This window comes from Oculina patagonica, chromosome 9 (genome assembly GCF_052425735.1).
Source record: "Oculina patagonica isolate OP01 chromosome 9, crgOcupat, whole genome shotgun sequence".
Taxonomy (NCBI): domain Eukaryota; kingdom Metazoa; phylum Cnidaria; class Anthozoa; order Scleractinia; family Oculinidae; genus Oculina; species Oculina patagonica.
Window position 1 is genome coordinate 16,448,814 of NC_135766.1, and position 19,329 is coordinate 16,468,142.

The 19,329-nt window shown below is 38.0% G+C and overlaps 1 long non-coding RNA gene across 1 annotated transcript; it reads left to right on the plus strand.

The window, feature by feature from the left end:
• The first annotated feature begins 8,931 nt into the window (after positions 1 to 8,931).
• On the plus strand, positions 8,932 to 17,906 carry LOC144666980 (uncharacterized). The gene is made up of 2 exons (XR_013573259.1): positions 8,932 to 8,992; positions 17,829 to 17,906. It is a non-coding gene; the product is annotated as an uncharacterized LOC144666980 (long non-coding RNA).
• The last annotated feature ends 1,423 nt before the right edge of the window (positions 17,907 to 19,329 follow it).

Sequence of the window (19,329 nt, forward strand, 5' to 3'; positions counted from 1 at the left end):
ATTAATTCTGGTCACGATTATTTTACTGGTAGGGAGTTGAGCGGCAACCAGCTGAAGAATTTATCCAAAGATACCTTCAGGAACAATACCCAGCTAATAGAACTGTAAGTAGGACTGTGATCTTCACTCTTTTTATTTCTTAATTTTAAGATCTTATTTTCGGACAAGAAAAAAACCTTTTTAACCTCGACATATTCGTCTAAATATAACGATTTAAAAGACCTCGTTTACAGAACGCGACCTTATACTTGCTGCAAAAAAATACGTATTTTTTAACGAGGCGAGGGAACACCACAATAGAGGAGGTAGCAACGCTGAACGTGCCTTTCTGACAGAGGTGTCCAAGCCGCGCCCAGCAACGGCGCTTACGCAAACCTGATCGAAACTAGACCAAGTGACATACCCCAAGGATAAGAGCGTGGGCAACATGGTTGTGTGCTCAATGTAGTTTCAAGACCTTGAAGAGATCAATCTTAAACTTCGGACTTACAAGTAAATTCAAATCCCCTTCCATGAGGAAGCTCCACATAAGGTTTCATCGTTATAGTGTCAATCCTCTTTTCAAATTTTGGAAAAAAAAAACTCACCACCACCGCCTCCTCCTCCTCCTCCTCCTTCTGCACCACCCCCTCCCCTCGACCACCCCTTGTACGATAATCGCCCTATCATGGTATTTAAGTTTGTCAACTGCGGGTGTTGAAGTTCTACTACAACTTCTTGGGTCTTTATTCTTTTATTCCTAATATTCCAATATATGCAATGAATCGCATATATTCCAATATATGCAATGAATTGGGTTTTCTCCTCACAAAGATAGACGAAGGTAGATCGGAAGACAATTGCTGCCAAAAGCTAGGAGAAAGAGCACTGATTTCATGTTTGATGTTTTTCTTTTATGTTATTGTATACAGCGATGGGGCAAAGATCTCAGACTTATCTGTAAATTTTAAGTTATTAACACTCTTTGCATAATTGATTTTAAGGTACTTGGAGAACATCCAGTTAGAGCACTTGCCACATGACATTTTCAACAGTAATACCGAATTGGGAGTTCTGTAAGTAGGTTTCTTTATTTTTTAAATCTTCAAAGCACCGAGACAAGAGTCAGAATAGAGCGGGAGAAGACCGAATAGTAGGGTCCAAAAGTATCTTTACCATATGTAAGTAATTATCTACAACTTGACTAAAAATTAAGACTTATGGACTTTTGGATTTATGTCGTCCCAAGCTGCAAACTCCGCACAGAGTTTAACTTCATTAGAATATTGATCAGCTTTTTTTTTCCAAAGATATTTTTAGGACCTAGTCTCCTCCATTTCATCACCCTTGTAATTCCTCTTAATGGCCATTTCTAAATACCCTTTTACAATATTTTTCTAATTAAGCTAACTTACTTTCAACTCATAATTACCTATTCTTACAGTAACCAAAACTCATTTGGTGTATTCACGTGAATGATGACGTGATTCACCAAGTCTAAAAAATATATGTGTTGCATGAATCAGCATATAACATTTAAACCTTTCTGGTCCAAAGACTCATCTCCAAAGGATGCGAGAGAAGATTTTATTTTAACAGTAATATTGTACTATAACTATTTTCCTGCACTCTACAGGTCTCTTATCTTTTTCAGTAAAGTCACTTTTTATCTGCAGTGATCTTTCTTACAACGAACTTCAATACTTGCCAAAGGGTTGTTGTATTGGGTCTGGAATGTTGTAAGTATGTTTTAAAAGAAGGCTGGCTAAGAAAGTTTTTTTGAAACTGAATTCATATCGGAATTTTCGTCGCTTATGCTGAAACCTGTACTAGTTTTTTGATGCTGTAAAAGCAACCGAACAGCTTTGTTAGCTTATTGGAAAATTAAAATATATTAGGTTGACAAAACATAAGAAACCAAAATATAGGAAAACATTTTTTGAACGAGGTACGAAGATCTTTTATTTGTATTTCTTTCGATTATGATATATATTGTCTGCTAGAACTGTTGCTAGTCATTAAGGTACAGTTAATTCGTACCAGTCTTTACCTCTACACATTACTATTTACAGTGTACTGTCAAAACGCCCTTTTTTGACGTTCAAAGAGTCCAAAGAGACCCTTCTTTTTAAATCGCATGATTCTGTATAATTTTGGGGTTTATCGATAAAAACAACAATGCGTAGTGTACAATTACCAATGTGATCTGTGCGATGCAGAGTATGTCGGCTATACCAGCCGGCATTTGCACCAACGTATTGATGAACATAGGTTCTCCGCAATCGGGAAGCATTTAAGGAACGATCACGGCCTTAATAACATCGGCGACCTTACCAGCAATTTTTCCGTCCCAAAGAAATGAAGCGGAAAACTGGACTGCTTGATTTACGAAATGCTGTTTATTCGAAAGAAGAAACCTAGCCTGAACACGTAATCGGATCTATCCGCGTGAAACTATTTGTTTAAAACGAATATGTTAATGAAACATCACACCTCTAACCTCATGTTTAACACTGCTGAACCGTTACTTTTCTTGTCACTTGAAAATGATGTCATGACGACATCGAAACGTTGTGTATTTCTGTCGCTTTTTTTTATTCTCAAATGTTTATCGAAATTTAATCTTATTCGCTTATCGATAAAGCCTCTTTTATTGCTCCTATGATATTTACAGGGGTTTCACCGCCCAAAATTTCTATTTACATGATACTTACTGGGTCTTGACAGGTCCATTTCTATTAATATGGTTTAAACAGGGTTTAAAATAATCCCCTTCCCCATCGAGGTCATTTCGTTCTAAAGGGAATTTACTCCATGACTTTTAAAGATTTAGTAGCTGTCGTCCCTTGCAGAAAATTAATATGTCAACTATGTGTTCGTGATTTTTGACGTTGCAGTGGCAACGTTATAATAACACGCAGGCTGGGCCAAACATCGTCATCTAGACATAATTCTTTAATTTTCAATTTTTAAAACAAAATAGTATGATTTTACATTCCATTAGCATTTTAGCTTAATGTTCTATCAGTTTCGGTTATTTTCTGACTTTCTAAGAAAATAGTGAAATCCAAGATGGCGGCTCTCATGACGTCATATCACGTAAGATGACGTAAGAGCCAACAAAAATTGTGTGAAAAGAATGAAGAAGTGTTCCAAAGTCATATTACTTACAGAACGAATATTCTGAGCCCCCAACGGGAGTCGAACCCATGACCTTTCAGTTACTGATTTGACGCTTTAACCATTTTTCTGGAAAGTCATGGACTCAAAACCCGTTGGGGCCTCAGAAAATCATTTTTTGAGTAATTTGACTTGAGAACACTACTTTATTAATTTCACTCAGTTCAAGACACCATTACACTTATTAAAAACAATATCATACTGTAGAGTAAATTAAGCGATTTCTACTCCATGTAAAAGGAAAGCCTTTATACTATGGTGGTGTATACCATGGTGGTAGTTCAATTTTATCCTTGGTACAAATTTATTTTCTTTAGTTTTTGGGTATGGTAATGTAGATTAATGAGTTTAAAATCAAAGAAAAATGCAATTTGAACCAAGAATAAAATTGAACCACAACATATACATTTGCATCTACGTCCGAGTCGTAACATATTTTTTTCGTTTATTGCTAGACTCTTACAGAATAACAAGATACAGTCCATTGCAAACGCAACTTTTCCTCCTTATTTCCTGTACGTATCTTGAGACGATTGATGTACATTTAGTATGACGTCCTAGCTACAAGATAATGTCATATTCTATGCTCAATATTTGCATTTTTTTATTGATATAAAGGTCTCCAGTAAATACATAAGAGCGATCGGGATGGTAGTGTAAATATTTATCTGCTTTAAAGTCAAAAGCATTTCTCGTTATGTTTTTATTACTGCAAACGTTATATAAAGCGCCGTCGACACGAGCAATTTTTATGTGTCAAATATATATTGATCGTATAGATGGCACAACAATTATTTTTCAACAGTCCAAAGTTTAATGCGCAAGTAATGACTTTAGACAGCAGAGATACGCTGAAAGAAGGCGTGCACGGTGCCCAGTGGGAGATTGGGGACCATAAATGCTGTCGCAATATCTGCTACGTTTCATGTAACGAGTAGTCAACACGAGCAAATGTATCTGTCGCATAAAAATTGGCCACTTTTCCTCGTTTACACGGGCAAGTAAATTTTTCCCATCAAAACTATCACATAAAAATTGCTCGTGTAGACGACGCTTTACTTTTTGTTATCATAATAAAGGCAGTTTTTCACTGTCACGCAACTGTCATGCCGAAAAAAATAAATCCAAAACTATATTACTATATAAACTACTTGTCCGAGTCTCAGGTCTGTACGGTATTCCGTACTCGTGTTACCCGTGAAACTGTTCCACACAAATTTAGAGAGCACAGTATGGAAACGCCATGTTGGAGGCCAACTACTTGGGCACCAACATGGCGGCCGGAAATCAATTAAAACATATAGCATTCTCTTCTGTTACGAAACTCGGGCAGATCACCCTTATGAACAAGTTAACATACACATAGACACTTCTTGGAAAACCTCAACTGTTTAGATTGTTTAAAATCACAGATAAGGTTTTTTTTAAGTGTACATTACAGCAACATTCCTGCAGCCATCTTTGATGTCGTGTGGCGTGAAACTCCAAAATTCATTATTTATTATGCTGTCTACGTTGGCTAAGAATAGTACGCTTAGCTAAATCATAATTGTCGAAGAACTAAAATCATCTTATCTTTTTAACTCTTCACAAAGGAATATGTTGAGTTTGTTTCTATTCAACCTGAACAACATTTTTTTCGAGGAAACTATCGTAATTATCATAGCCCGTAGAGCTTTTAGGTGGCGGTTACGCGCTCTGGCTAATTAGTTACAGTAAAGAACAATATAATTTTGGCAGATATAACTGCAAGTTAAATAATCTTAGTGCGCAGTCTCACCGTGTGACCTAGCCCCGCTCAACCGACTTAGAATAAAAAGTGATCTGCTTGTAGTGCACGAAAAAGCATTAAACATCATTTGCCTATTTAATTCTTCAGAACTTATCAGTCAGGAGTTTTACTGCTGGCCGCATAAGTATGTCCCACACCACTCACTGACAGTTACTAACCTTTTGCATATTGTCAAATCTCAGAAGAGTGGGAAACGTTTTTGCATCATATATCATTATAATAAAGTATTTTTCGTTTGTCTCACGAAGTAGTGTCACTTGTGATGTAGATCACGGACGTCTTGACTGCACACTGCTAGACTTCATCAGGCGATAAGGTCAACTGACCTTATAAAGCACGCTGCTGCACTGTGATTGGTTAGTTTTAAACAGCTCTGATTGGTGCATTTCGATCTTTGCTGTTCCGGTGTGCTGTTGTTCCCTCAGGGGTCCACTGTCGTTGAGTTCTCCTGGCGTTTTGTTCTTTGATCGAGGGCATCCATGCTTCAGGTATTTCAATTCCACTATCCGTGTTGATATTGTTAGGCTGAAGTCTTATCTGAATTGCCTCTTCGACCCTGCGTGTGTACCAATGTGGTTCACAATCAATAAACTTTACCTCATTCCAAAGCGGGTAGTGTCCGGTGTTGTGGGTGTGCTCTGAAACGCCGGAGGTCTGGATAAGGGCTAGTCAGATGTCCCGGTCGTGTTTTTTGATCCTGTCTTGGATAGGTCTTCCAGTCTCGCCGATGTAAACTTTGCCACACTCACAGGGAATCCTGTAAACAGCGCCAAAGTCGGATCAACGGCGTCTTTCGGCCGTACTAGGTGATGTAGTTTCCGACTTGAAAACAGCGCGTACGCCTTGTTGCTGTAGGCAGCGTTCAAGTTGTTCGGAAAGACCTTTGACATAGGGTAGAACCGGAGTAGATATAAACTCGGTCGTAGGCTCAGCACTGGTAGGCTTTCTGGTCTAGGTGATCTTCTGCAAGAAAGAAAAAAGATAACTATTAGAAACAAGAACAGATGACAGATGTTTTTTCTCCTTGGATATAACAGACAGTTTAGTTACGAGGCGTTTTGCACGATCGTAAAGACACTTAACAATACCGCGTTTTACTGATTGAGGGTGGTGTGAATCATACGCTAAGTATTGATCAATGTGTGTTGGTTTCCTATATACGCTGGTGGTGAGCCGACCGTCTGGTTCTTTCGAAACTGTGGTGTCGAGGAAGGCGATTTTGCATTCAGTCTCTGTTTCCATGGTGAAGCAGATGGAAGGCTGCTGGTTGTTAAGATGTTGTAAGAAGCTTTCGACTCTTCCGCGATCCAAAATGGGGAAGGTGTCGTCTACGTAGCGTTTCTATATCTTAGGCTTGCAGGATGATGAAGTTATTACCTGCTCCTCAAAGCTCTTCATGCAGAGATTAGAAACAACAGCGGAAACCGGACTTTCCATGGCTGCGCCTTCCCGTTGTTCGTAATACTGAAAGTATGTGGATCTTAATACGAAATTCAGGAGGTCAGCCATCAAAGCAGGTGTTAGCGTTGTGCGATCGGCAAAGCTGGGATCGTTCTCTAGTTTCCGTAGCGCGGCTTGTACAGCGTCGTCGATAGGAACGTTTGTAAACAGCGACTCCACGTCAAAAGACACCATGATCTCGTTGTCTAAGATCGTCTCACTGCTGATGGTGGATACGAAGTGAGCTGAATTGGTCACTGCGAAATCCCAGTTACGTGTTAAAGGAGACAAGATGTTAGATAGGTAAGCGGACAAACCATACGCAAAGGTGTTAACGCATGATACAATATGTCTTAAAGGTACGTCAGTAAGTTCAATCCTTTCCGCAAGAGAGCTATCTCGGCGTTGCTGAGGGACCTAGAAGATAAATTAATAACCCAGTTAGTTTTGTCAACATACGGTGTATCAGCAGGGGACACAGCCGCGTGTTTTTCGCGCACAAGTTTTTCAAACTTCTGCTTTTGTCTGTCTTTGGTGGCATAAAAGACTCGTCGGGTGTTGATCTTGATCTGTTCTAGTATTCTTTCTGCGTCCTCCGTCGAGAGAGCGGATGTTATGCTCTGTGCAGTGGAGTCTGCGTCCTTCTTCGAATCCCCCTTGGCCATCTGCGTCAGTCTGATTCTTTCCCTCAGGAATCTCATTGATGCAAGTTCAGCGAATCTGCGTGCGCCCTTTGTGGGAACTGGCGGTCGGACTTGTCGATCTTTGGTGACAATGCGGTTCTTAATTCACCTTATAAGAAAGGTAAGATGGTTTGTAAAGCGTGCGAGCTTGCTCGAGCGACGCTCATGTCGACGAATCAATCTTAGGGCTATGCACCCATATTTCATGTTATTATTGTAAAAAAAATTGTCGTTAATCGTCGGGGTAGAGTACAATAATAATAAAGCATTTTTCGTTTAATAATACTTTATTATTATTGTACTCTACCACGATGATTGACGACAACATTTTTTTACGATATTAACCATATATCATGTTTTTTATTTTCTTTGCATTACTTCTTCCTTGCTTTTTTCAACTTCTAAAGGAGGAAACACCCCCCATTTCCTTTATTCGTGTTTACTGAAGTACGCGCGGATACCTTAAGAGTTTCTTAGTACATTTTCGAAAGCGCAGTAGTTAAGTATCCGTTGGTATTCTATGTAAAACGATCAAATAAGCGCAAGGGGCCATTCTAGGAGAGTATTGGCTCTATGTTTTACCAATTGCAACTGTCTGGGTCAAGCGCAGCGTGGTCCGCACATTAAAGGCCGAGGGTAGCTCTTTACGCAGTAAATTCCCGAGAAGGATAGCACCTAAAAGTCCAGCTTACCTGTAAGATCTGAAATCTATAGGTATGTGCATTTCAGCGGTCTCATGATAAAGCCTTTGTCTTTTTTTAATTGTCTTGTTTTCAACTTTTAGATTTCTATACGGTAACGGTTTAAAGAATATTCCATATCGAGCCTTTTATAATATGAATAGAGGCAACGCGGGAAAAAGTGTTATGTAAGTATGTTGTATGAATTATGTTGGGTCTAATAAGTGATTTGTTTTTATATTAATACAGTTTTTACGTGCTATTGGATAATGTGCTACAACTGACTCAAATGTATAGCATGGTACTTCTAAAATGTAAACAACAGCTACACTAGGAAATTGAACATAGTCAAACCTTGCTTCAAGTGTTTTAAGGAAGCTATCAAAGATTCACTATTTTAGAGGGGCCTACATTGTAAATGCTTAATGTTATTTGAATTATACTTATTACCGTAAACTTCCGGTTATAAGCCCCCCAACCCGCTTACAAGACCACCCCCGGTTATAGGCCCATCTACCTGGAAACAAAAAAATACATCCGATTATAAGCCCCCTCCCCCTCCGAATATATGCCCCCCTCTGCCGGATGATAGCACTAAACAGTGCTAAATGTTGCTTTATTATGCGTTTTTAACTTAAAAACATATTTCGATCAGCACTCCCATGGCTCGTTTCGAAACGTTTTGTTTTATTCCGTTTATAAGCCCTCTCGGATATAAGCTCCTCCGCTAATAAGTCCACTCAAAACCCCTTACGAAGTTGTATAAGCCCAGGGCTTATAACCGGAATTTTACGGTATTTGATTTTTTGCGACATTATATTACGATCTTACTTATTTGTACATCTATTTGGACGATTATTTTTCTTTGAGAGTTTTAGAACTAGATTATTACTGTTTTATATTATAAAACTTGTTTACTTTAGTATTTAAGAGGCCGTCCGCGTAAAAACAGATAAAGCAAATTTCGAACCATCGCGAATTTCTCTAATATTTTTAGTAAATTTCCACCATAACAATTACATAACATGAACAAATATTATCTTACCTTTTACTACATTTCAAAAAGTAATTCAGTTAAGCAAAGTTGTTATGGTATAGAGCTTGCTACCCTGAATGCGTCCTTTAAATTATTATAATTATTATTTTCTTTTGTTCTCTTATCTTTCTAGAATGCTGTCGTATAATCCCATAGAGACAATCGAGCCGGAGGCATTCAGGCTTATTGAGAATCTTCAAATGTATGTCAAGTTTAACAATTATTCTTTGAGCATCGGCCTAGAGGAAAACAAAAGTATCATGTTACATACATTTGCAAGAAAAGTAAAAATATCGCGTTGGCTGCTTCAAAAGTTTTTTTTTAATTTCAATTAGCAAGACTAAGTATATAAAAACATCGGTTCAAAATATTGAAAACTTACTTGACTGAAATTTAAGTGTCGACTGATCGGCGGCGTATGTGACGTTCCAATAAAGGGAAATCGTTGTCCCGGATGTAGGTTGTCACATGATTATCACGATCGGTCTTTCAACAAGTTAGTAGACATAACAAGTAAACATAAAACAGTGTTTCAAGCTGAAAAGTAAACTCATTTGACTTATTCTCAAGCAGAGTTAGTATTGAAATGACAACTGATTCGGCATCTTGCCTTTCGCACTGCCCTTCGAGTCTCTGAGTTAAAAATTCCAAATACATTGTTAGACAGGAGTAAAAGGAGGAGTAAAGTTTGTATTCCCTGTTCTTTGCATCACGCCAAGTACAGAAACTGTGTTTATCTTTTATTATTATTATTATTATTATTATTATTATTATTATTATTATTATTATTATTATTACAAGTGAAACCGGTAAAAACAATATATAATTATATATTCCATAGAAAACAGGAACATGTGAAAAGGTTAAAAAAATAGATTAGTGTGTATCAATCTGCAGCTTACTTTTATAAGTAAATGCCTACATTGTGCGGTTCCAGAAAATTCCATACTCACCCCAAGGATGGTCAATGGAAATTTCGAAGGGGAGGGAGGGCGCAATAGCCCAAATTTTTAAAGGAAAGTATGAAGCTAAACTGAAAGTTCCAGGGGGTCGGAAGGGTCCATCCTTGGGGTAGGTATGGATATTTTTGGAACCACACATTATAATTAAACTGCCATTAAGGTCGGGACACACTAGGCGACACGTCGCTGCAACACGTCGCTGCAACACGTCGCTGCAACACGTCGTGGAGACAGTCGCCTCGTGTGACATGCGACAACTATGTCGCTGCAACAGAATTTTGTCGCTGCGACGTGTCGCACGAATTCAAACTGCTTTGAATTTGTGCGACACGTCGCAGCGACAAAATGAGCGATAGCAGCGTTGTTGCAGCGTGTGTACACGTCTGCGACAAATCGCTGTGACAAGTCGCTGCGACAAAATAAGAATTAACCAATGAGAGCGCGTCGTGTATTTTCGCCATATTGAATATGGAAAACTAGTTTGCATTCCCACTCTTCCAAATTCGCTGTTTGTGCACCAAACAAACACCTTGTTGCAGCGACTTAGTTGTAAGCAGTACACACGGAGCGACTTGTCGCCGCGAAATGTCACTGCGACTTGTCGCATAGTTTGTCCCGACCTTCACACTATTGAAGACACTTTAGCCTGTGCTAGAGTAAATTTATGGTCTGCGATAATAATTTCGTAAATTCTCTGTAATTTCATTATTTTTATTGAAACAAAGGAGCAATTGTAGAATACCCCGCCATTATTCGTCTGCTCCCGTGGTCCACAGTCCGCAGTGAAATTTTGTTGTTAAGTTATATTTCGCTCATAACGCAGTCCGCAGTCATGCAGTCCATTGATCAAAATTGGATTTAATTGTTATAATCGCCTGCCACCGTGGTCCACAGTACCGTAGTGTTTTATTTGAAAATAATACAAAGTCTGCTAATCGCCTGCCACCGGGGCCCGTAGTCCCGTAGTCGATTCTAAGAAATGCTAGTAAATGTTATAATCGCCTGCCACCGCTGTCCGCAGTCCCGTAGTGGATTTAAGAACAGTAGATATCCTGAACACAATATAAAGGCTAACCGCAAGCAACCTAATCGCAGTCCGTAGTGTACCCAGAATTCTACATGTTAACAATATATAGTGTTGCCCTTACAAATATAGATAGCTAACCGTGAACAGGCTAACCAAAGTGCATATTAGGCTAACCGAAATGAATAAGTAGGCCTCTCTAAACACAAAACATTCTGTCCCATGTGTTCACTATGGGACTGCGGACCACGGTGGCAGACAAGAAATGCGTGACTACGGACAGCGGTGGCAGGCAATCTAAACACCAAACTTTTTGTGTCGGACCGTGGACCGTGGACTGCGGTGACATTAAAATCAGTTCAGCATGAAATTTTGATATTTGTATGGTGACTGCGGACTGCGGTGGCAGTCATTGGGCAGTTCCAGAAAATATCCATACACCACGACGGACGGCGAGGGCAAGGGGGGGGGGGGGGGGGCTTCTTTGAACTGGAATTCCGAGGGCATGGGAGAGTTACAGATCTTGGATTTCCAGAGGAGACAGACAAAAGTGTGTTCCTTGAAATGCTAATTTTTGTGGATTACTCATTTGTAAATAAAGCACGAACTGATGACCGCGTCGCAGAAGCAGGATACAAGAAGATACAAGACAAGTATCGATCGATCAGGCGTGTGTTTGCGTTCATTTACAAAAGAAAACCAATAAAATGTGGGTTGTACATCAAGCTCCAGAGGCCTTAACGTTGATGAATGTCTTCATTCACTCTTTTCGCTTGTCAAAGCGGATCCACAACATATTCAGCACATTCAGTGGAGCGCGAAACTATTTTGCCACGCTTCGAGACGCCATTTTGAAGCACGTGGGATTGGGAGAGACTGCTGACCCCGAAGGCTCAAATTCAAGATGGCGGATATGTCAGTGCACTCGATCGTATTATCTTCCGAAAGTACACACGTACATAACACGATATTGTTATTTTAATGTTCTGTACCAGTTTGGGGCAATGTAAAGTTAATGTAGGTTGTATCTGTTGAACAAGAGTAAGGAGAAAACTCTTATCTTTTTTTACATTTTCATCCCAGCCTCTGTTACAGATCGAGTCATTTGAAATAATTTGATGTAAAATACGCCAAATTGGGCATATTTGCGACCCTGCCGGGAATATTGTAAAGGACTTAAAGAAAAACGGAAAAATCCGAATGGGAGGGGGGGGGGGGGGTTAAGGATTATGGAATTCCGAGGGCATGGGAGGGTAACGCATTTTGGAATTTCCGAAGGCAAGGGGGGGGGGGGGTGGTTAAAATATTGAAGCCGTCCGTCGTGGTGTATGGATATTTTCTGGAATTGCCCATTTCAGTTATGCAAAAAAAGTGCCGGGGTATTCTACAATCATGCCAAAACAAAATAGTTTTGTCATGAACCCAGAATGGTTTCAAAACTCACATGTAATAAAGTGTCAGTATTCACATGTAGCCTTATTGGGTTCTGGGATGTTCATATTATATAAATAGCTATAAATGTCACTAAAGTATATTCAGGTTTAAACTGGCAACATGTGGGAATCAATCATGTGACAATTTTATTACATTAACACAATGTGTATTTTTGAGTTCATTTTGTCTAAGAGGAATGTCATTGCACTCTTCAAGTCACCTGTAAATAGAAACAAAACAAACAAAAACTGTTTATTTTGATGAAATTGCTATTTTTCCAGCATGCAGACTGTATATTAAATGAACTTTTTCAGTGTGTGAAAAAAACCCTGACTGCTTTCATGTTGGGCTAGTGGATTCAATTTTTTTTTCCACTTGCTAGATAGCCAAATGACATTTATGGATTTTTATTTTTTGTTGTTGATCTTTCCAGAGAAACATGGGACTTTGGGTAAGCATATAATGGTTTCACCCTGCACAGTCTACCTGGGTCAGGCCAGGAAGAAATCATTTCTCTTTGCACCCTTCCTTTCATTAATCATAATTTTGCAGAAAAAAATGTCAGTCTTCATTTGAATTTTTTACATTGCTAGCTGTAGTTTAAAATGCTACTGAAGGCCATCCAACAACTGAAAATACATGCCTTAAAAAAAAGTCAAACAGCTTTTTTATAAAGCAGGCAAATGTCTGGTCAAAAAGTAGATCATTTAAAAATGTTTCAGGTAGTGAATGAGGAGGATGGGAATTGCTGAGATTGGCTGAAGAGATCAATAACTACCTGAACTTGTTGCGGGCGCAAGAGAGGCCCGCAACCCTAATCTTGACAGTGACCAGCGGATTGCGTTTTACCCGTGCGCGCCACGTTAACAATAGGCGAACAGAAACCGGAAGTTGAAAATTTTGTTCTTCCACTAAGAACGATCGGAACGCGAAAAATGTGTCAATCACGAGTTTGTCGTAACACCGGAAGAGAAAAATCTCTTCTCCAAGAACGATAAGAATGCGAAAAATGAGTCAATCTCTCAACAGTTTGGCACATAAGATCTACGCTTCTGTCACATGGAAGATTGCAAAATACAATTTGTAGACATTGTTTTATAGGTGCTGCTTTTGAGAAAATTTGCTGTGATTATATCACAGATAAAACAACGGCAAAGCGAATGATTCCAGCAACGGTTATTCTCGAGGAATTCGTTATAACACTGACAACATAGCGAGTTTATCAACCGAGGGAAATCACATCTCAATTCACACCACGTGCTCGACTACACTTCACAATCAACTGTCAATCAAAAAACAACTCTGACTGGTTCACGGCCGGTTCGCGGCAATTATTAAAGCGTGACGCGTTGCTCGGAATAATTGTCTTTAATTTTGTCCAGTGATTTTTCATTAATCGCGCCACGTTAACAAAAGGCAAGCACAACATAGCAAGTTTACCGACTGAGAAAAAACACATCTCAGTTCACAACAAGTGCTCGATTACACTTCACAAAACTGTGTAATCAACAACATAGATTGGTTCGCTGCAATAGGAAATGATAAAAACATGCATTCCTTGCGTGACGCGTTACTCAGAATACCATTGTCTTTTGTCCATTTTATCATTTATTTATCGACACTGCCATCTAACATTATGCACTCTCGTACCAGTCAGGCCCGCACTTTCTAACCTGTGGTTACCATTAGTTATAATCCATAGTTTAACTCACCAGTAATTCAGAAAGTCCTCAGTTCTGAATTTTGTAAATCCTGTTTACAAATTAGACATTCTATTAATCCCACAAATTACCTGTATACAACAAAATGCAAAAGAAACGTAAATCTATGTCTGGCAATACAATACACATCATGGAAAGATAGAAATTTAAACTTCAGAAATGGTCTCATTTATTTCTTTGCGGCCGGAAATGACTGTATCACCGCTAAATGTAATAACAACGCTAAATGTAATACCAACCGCAAATGTAATAAAAATTAACTCTAAATGTAATACTAACCGCAAATGTAATAAAAATCAACCCCAAATGTAATAACTCACCCCACCGTAAATGTAATACAATTTAACGCTAAATGTAATAAGCTGACAAACCGTAAATGTAATACAAGTTAGCCTCAAATGTAATAACATAGTGTCAAAAGCTCCCTTACGGTTACTGGGCATCACTTGATTCTCGGTGATTTTTTGTGAACATTGCCAAGGTTCTGTGTAGTTCCGGTCAAAGCTTAACTGGGAACTTTTTAAGATTTCCGAAGAAAATAGCCCTTCTGATGTAAGGCATTTGCAAACATCATTTCCGACATTCTTTGCAGAGGATCGCGCCATTACATAGCCCACTTTCGAAAATAGTGGAAGCCTGGGTGGGAGAAGGCGTGCGCTCAGTTGTGGGATTGTTTGGGGGCGCACAAGGTTGAAAATAAATGCGCGAGTTCCCCCAAACGATCCCATAATTGGTCCCCAGGTTTACACTCTTTTTGAAAGTGGGCTATTATTAGAAGTCCTTTTGGATGTATTCAAACGATTTTGGTGAGAGGGTAGTATGATAAAACAGATAAAAATATACAAATGGTACATATTATATAAAGACAACTTTAATAGCAACGATACTCATTCATATATAATCATATATTCGTATTAAATAAACGTTTTAGAAAAACGCATTCTCGCCATTTAGTGCGATTACTCAACTTGTTTGTCCATAGAAAACAGTAAGAAACCTGCTTTCGTGCGTTTAAAATAGTGTACCCCGTTTTAGGAAACGTCTCTAAAATGGATACCCCGCTCTAACTCAGGAGCTCCAAAATCACGCCCCCGTTGGGCGGCAAATACCCGTATAGGTATTGTATGGGAGTAACACCCCGGATGTAATCTGGTTTAGTTAGTTAAGGGGTTTAGTTAGTAAAGGGGATTGACTGTGATTGTGTAATCCGATAATCTATTGAAGTGATATCATATCACTGATGATATTGATGAAATTTACGCCTTTGCCACGCTTAGTAACGTGTTATTACATTTAAGGTTACATTTACGGTGGGGTGAGTTATTACATTTGGGGTTGGTTTTTATTACATTTGCGGTTAGTATTACATTTAGAGTTATTTTTTATTACATTTGCGGTTGGTATTACATTTAGCGTTGTTATTACATTTAGCGGTGATACAAATGACCACATGGTCAATATTTTGACAAACATTTTCTCACGTATAAATAATGAAAGGATGCGATTCTTATTAAATTTAAGTAGCTTAACATTCAGATGACAAATATAAATAACAATTTTATGCCTCGACGAACTGAGTGACATTACTATGACACTCTAGCCTCAAAATCTACAAGATCTATTTTTTTATCGCCGAGCTCGGCTTTAATTCCAGTGAGCTAAGTTTTAGTACGATTCTATCTTTAGCACTTTTATAAATCTTCACATAAACGCCGAAGACATAAGCTTAAGCCAGTCTTCAAAATGAAATTATAGTACAATGAGAAACGCTTACCTCAAGTGACCTCAGGTCACTGTAAGTTTCTGTTGGAAATGTTTGCGGCGAAAAGCTTCCACCGTTTACCCTCATTCCATATTCTTCTTCAGTATCGGGAATACAAATAAAGAATATCGAATACCCTTTGTTTCGGGACTCGTGATCGCGTCAAGAAGAAAGAACATTGACAAAACTATCCTATAGAACTCGAAATTGCAAAATCACTCCACTGATCGATCGCCGCCATTTTGAAAATGCGCCCGCAATACGGACCGCGGGGAATCCGCAAGCAGGGGGGGGCACAGCTTAAACTCTCCCCAAGCGCCACTCCTTTGTCTGAAAGAAATTACATCCAACCTCGCAAAAAGCACTTAAAATGAAAAGAAAATGACAACGCTATAATAAAGAGCATACACTCAAGCCTTTGGCAAAATTTTCTTTTATTTCAAATGCAAATGGTCGTTGAGTAGGAAGCCAACAAACTTTTCAATTGTATTTTTTACTGCCGTACTTTTTCACGAAAAAGTAATAATGGCCATTTTTAAAAACACTATTTAAAAAACTACAACTTTGCTCAAAAAGATCCTAAGAGAGAGGTTCTAGTAAAGTTTTCAAGCGAATTTAAAAATGTGATCCGTTCTGGTCACGTGACCGATGACGTCATAAAAATGGGATTAATTAAAAACTACTTCACATATAAGTATCTAACAACATGTAATTTCTTGTTACCTCGCATTTAATGCAACGCCAGATACGCACTTGTACCCAGACTCCCATTTTTTTGAAAATTGTGCATAGCTCCCTTAATTTTGATATTATGTTCGGTACCTGGGCAGTCCAAAATGCCTCACACCGATGTGCTTCAAACTGCAATGACTGCTTTTTTAGGAATAAACTATTTTCGTCACAGTGAGCTAAAACGAAATTCTGAGCAAAGTCACGTGACTAATGACGTAATCAACCTACGACTTATATAAGAAGTAGTTTATGGTAAGAGTTATTTCTATACGACGTACTACTCCTGCTGACTTCAAACTGACCAAGTTATTTGGCATTGACGATTTTTCAGTTGCAAAGGATTTTGGGAAGGTTTTTATTATAATTATATATTGTTTTTATAATTATTATTATTATTATGTAATTTGTACGAAAAAATACTATTTATTATTAATGTAATTGCAAAGACATTTTATGGACTTTTTTAACAGCTGATTTTTAATTCTGTACCTTTTTATTGATGTGTGTACATTTTTTAATGATTATTGTGAAATAAAGTTATTGAAATAAAGTTATTGTATTATTATTATTGTTATTATTATCATTATCATTATCATTATCATTATTATTATTACGAGTAGCCCGTAATCTTAGAGAGAAAAAAATGTAAAGAAAAAGGTTAAAGGTTTTTTGCGCGAACGTCCTTAATATTAGAAAAGCGCGCTAAAATCAGAGACGTAAACAAAAAAATAGTAAAGATTAACAAACATTATCTATTTGCATATTCGTTTTAAGTGCTGGGAGTTATTTGAATCAGCTATGACAGTTATGGCATTGCTATCATCAAAAAAGCATTTCAAAAATCAAGAGCGGATGTCAGTAATCAGCGAACAAAATTTGGACTTCGCGGCCGAAGTACAAAAAATTATACTTTTTTCTCTTATTTTGTGCACAACTAGTCTTTAGGTAGATATGAATGCCACATTTTCTCCACAACTCTTCAAACTCAAGCAAATCGAAAGCAAACGAATTTTGCTCCCGCAAATAAAAAATTGTCCAGACAAAGGTAGTTTAAATTTCATATGCGTTTGTGTGTAAAGACGAATCGAATACCTTTTTAAGAGTAAAATTATTCAGGTAAACAAACAGGTTATGACTTGACTTGTGCACAATTCGAGGAAACATTTTTTGAAAAGATGCGTTTCACTAGGAAGTGTTAAATTCCTAATGTAGGAATGATTTTTTTTTGTCATGTGTCATATAATTCGAAACTTCTTCAACCTTCGGCTTTGCCGGGAAGTCTCCACAAAAAAGTCATGCTATGTATGTATCTGTCGTTTAATAAATCACAGGCATATTACAAAAGAATGACGATGTCATTTTCTCAACACCTTATATATTTGTAAACGCCTTCATTCTAACAGATATTTACTACAGACGAAACTGAAGACACTAAATTTCCAGTCATTTATCGCCGTTGGCCCGGATACGCCTTCTCAACTGTAATGTATCCAATTTCTTTATTGATACTAACTTATATATTAATTCGCTGCTACCTGTATCTGTGAGCCTTTTATTACCAATCAAGGCGTTTCATTGAAAAAAGGACACAAAACTGCGGTCCCGTACTACATTGCACAATACGTTGTTCAATCCATTCCTTTTGTTGTTATATATATACACTCGTTTTCAAAAAGGTTGACATTTGAAAAATATATATATATATATACATAAAATCTATTGTTCTTATGTCATATTCGACATGAATACAAAAGATATATATATTTCATATATATATAAAATATGTCAACCTTTTTGAAAACGAGTGATATATATATATATATATATATATATATATATATATATATATATATATACTTCACAAAATTCTAACTTGGCTCCGAGGCTTGGGGGGAATAAAACAAAAGATATCACGTCGAGGTTCAGGGACGAATAAATCATTTCTTTTGTTTTATTCCCCCAAGCCTAGGAGCCAAGTTGGAATATTAATATATCGGAATTGGTCTATTAAATTTCGTTAACCTTTTTTTCTCTAGAAAAATAAAAAGTCGAACTGCAACAACCATTAAATACGGGACTTGCACACTTTACCTGTCAGTATTTAAAATTTAGTGGAAAGTCATGACCTTTATTCATTTATCCAGAAACTCCGATTAAGTAAAAACCTTTTGGAAAATTCCAAATGTTCAAACAGTTTCAAAAGCAGATTTATTGCTTGAAGGTTAACAGGGACGATACAATTCTTAGGTGCCTCCTCGAGGACAAAGGCACATGCCAGTCTGCTATCCCCTCCCTTGCAACTTCACAACCACCCTTGCACCTAATGTCCAGTAACGGTAATAACGTCTTAACTCTCGGACGTACAGGGGGTGGGGGGATGCCCCCTTCCTTGAGGTTTCTTCGTAATTCTGCTACAACTAGGTCTGGACAAGAAAGGCGTCCTGCATACTGCTAGGATCAGCAATGTCGAAGCGAGAAGTGTGTGATAAATGGGCTATAAACTAAAAACTGAGAAAATATCTGGAATATCTAAAAACTGAGGAAATACAAGTTCGGGATTTTTAAAAATTATTTCACTTATCCAACAATCGCGAGAAGAGTCATTGTTTTATTAAGGTTACTGTTAACAAAATCTGGTCAAAATTTTCAGAAATTCGTTTTCTTTTGCTCTTTAGTTAGAGAAAGCGTTAAAGTTTCACTTGGTGAACTTGTAACGATAGCAAAAGGTGCCACAATCCGATAATCCCAGATAGGTCTCCGGCAGCCCGTTGACAAATTCGCGCGCAAAACTTCGTCCGGAATCTCGAATTAATGTGGAAATATCGCACGTTTAAGCAAGATCGCCTCGCACAAGATTCACATATTTCAAAGAAAAATGTTGGTGCTACTTTCCACAAAAGTCAT